Source organism: Alosa pseudoharengus, unplaced genomic scaffold (genome assembly GCF_046254945.1).
Source record: "Alosa pseudoharengus isolate Yale_2024_CS ecotype anadromous, Long Island Sound unplaced genomic scaffold, YU_APseudo_1.1 YU_APseudo_1.1_scf_22, whole genome shotgun sequence".
NCBI lineage: Eukaryota > Metazoa > Chordata > Actinopteri > Clupeiformes > Clupeidae > Alosa > Alosa pseudoharengus.
The window spans coordinates 22264602-22266936 of NW_027468680.1; the positions used below are offsets into that span (position 1 = coordinate 22264602).

A 2335-nucleotide genomic window follows, 5' to 3' on the forward strand; every position below is an offset into this window, starting at 1 on the left:
TGTAGGATAAGGGATAAATTCCCTGACCCTCAGGGACATCTCTGGAATTTTCCTATAATGTTGTAATGTTGTGTTATTGTAAATAGTTTTGTATTAGTGTTGTTGTACTGCCTGTTCCTTTTAAAACTGTATTTAATTTATTTTACACCGGTACATCGTTATATTTTGCTTTCATGAAAATAAAAACTTTTAGAATTGATAAGAGACTGTTCATGCTGTACCTCTTATACATTACATCCACAAACTTATAATTAAAAAAGGAGCTGTGGTAAATACCAAAATACCATTTTGAAACACCAAATGACAGTAACATGGTCAACAATGTTATTTGCAATATATTTATTTACAGAAATTAACCCTTCCTTTTTGTATGGTGCCTTTGAAGAAACATGGGCCATCATTCTAAATTTGCAGTCTCCTGGAAAGCTGATCCTGTGGAAGACATGCAGTGTTGTTAGACATACACACCATTTTATATAGTTCAACATATTGTTACTAATCTGTATAGTGCTATTTTGCCTAGACTGAGTTACAGGCAAGGTTACATAAGGAACAATGAAGGCATGCATGTGCATCACATAACAAGACCATTGAATTTCGTCCACATCCTCCACGATGCTCATGTCATGTAGGCTTTGTAAAAAATATATATAAATGCTTATATCATGAAAATATACAATAGAGAATGTCATGTAGGGTTAGGGTATAGACATTATGAGCATTGATGGGTTACCTCTGTTCAAGGTTCTCAATTTCAGGGGCTTCTGCAATTGCGCCAACATGCTCATCTGAAATGAATAAGCAGAGCGTTTCACAACATATGACAGTACATAAAATGGTAAACACCATGTTATTAAAAATATACTTTCAGTTATTATCAAGCAACAATCACATAGAATCAACAATTGTTTTCATGCCGTGACTGACCTGTCTGTCCCATTAGAAATGCTGGACACTTCTGGAGTAGTAAATACTAGAGGGCTTTCCCTTCATTGGTGTTGATGTGACTGCTCCCAGTTCTCTCTCATAGCTGGACAAAAAAGAGCAGTACATATTAGAATGTCTCACTTAAACCACAAACAAAGTACATTCATTTTATGACCGTGAAGAAACATGTATTTTGGTAGATGCATTGACTAAAGTTCAATCAAAGCAGTTCTGTCCGTATTTTATTGTTCTGCATGATAATGACTTAGACCCTCATTGATCAGTCTCAATGGGCTGGCTGGTCTACCTTGCTCCATTCACAAGTGTAATGGACTAGTCTACCCTTCCCCCATTCTGAGGTGTAGGCTACACTCATATGGTGAAAAACTTTCAGACAATTTAGTAATTAGTAGGCTACGTCTACAATTAATAAGACTACAGGACAGGCCTCAGGATGTGAACGTCACCCTTGGAATTGGCTACCCATTATCAGATTAGGATACATTTAGGCTACAAAGCAAAAGCAATGAAAAATAACTACAATTTGCAGTGCCCTTTGCCTGTGATCAGTCATAGCATTTTTGTTACAACGTAGCCTAGACAATCCTTTTTCATCGACGCGAGGAAAAGCCCAGCTAGAAATTTTAGGTTCCCAGGACGTTCTTAGAACGTCCCCTGTGGTGCAAATAACCTATTATTGTGACGTTCTTAGGACGTTCCCAGACGGTTTCGATGTAGAGTTCTTTAAGTGGCAGGGGGACGTTTTTTTGGGAACCAGACGTCATTCTAGCGTTATGGACAACCATGCTATAGTTAGCCAAGCAACTATAAAACTTCGAATTTACACCATAGACTGTATGTTTACACGAATAGGCCGAATTACCTGTCGAGGAGAAAGCAGGCAACTTCGGCGTCCCTTTTAAAATCCTTGCTCCTCACGAGCTTTCCATCTTAGAAAAGCCACTCCAATATTGACTTTGGTCTGTCGTTTTAATTCTCCTTTTCGCTTCCTTGGCGACTCCTTTTCATGTCTTCGAGAATATGTAATCCTCCATCTGCAACAGACTTTCAAATCTGCCGGGCAGTCGCGAGTAGACTAATCAGGCAATGAGTGTTGCCTACAAGCGTGAAAGGCGGAGCTGAATTCCAGGAATGTCCCTCGTTGGCGAATGTATTTCAAAGATGGAGGCGCAACATGGATTCAGCCATTCGCGCGTATGTATTTGCAATAGCAGATTCTACACTTACGAGAATACTTTAATTATTTCCACCTACTAATCACACATGAATGAGCACATATTTTTGAAAGAACAAATGGGTTTTTGCTAAGAATTAACTCAAAAAAGTACACAATGTAGCTTTAAATTCACGGACATGTCATGGCTTTACTTTTGAGGCAAAAAAAACC

General features: G+C 38.4%; 1 long non-coding RNA gene across 1 annotated transcript; it reads right to left on the minus strand.

The window, feature by feature from the left end:
- Window positions 1-327: 327 nt before the first annotated feature.
- Window positions 328-1907, minus strand: LOC143139369 (uncharacterized). The gene is made up of 4 exons (XR_012990390.1): window positions 1811-1907; window positions 928-1030; window positions 734-788; window positions 328-432 (listed from the first exon to the last, which is right to left on the minus strand). It is a non-coding gene; the product is annotated as an uncharacterized LOC143139369 (long non-coding RNA).
- Window positions 1908-2335: the final 428 nt, after the last annotated feature.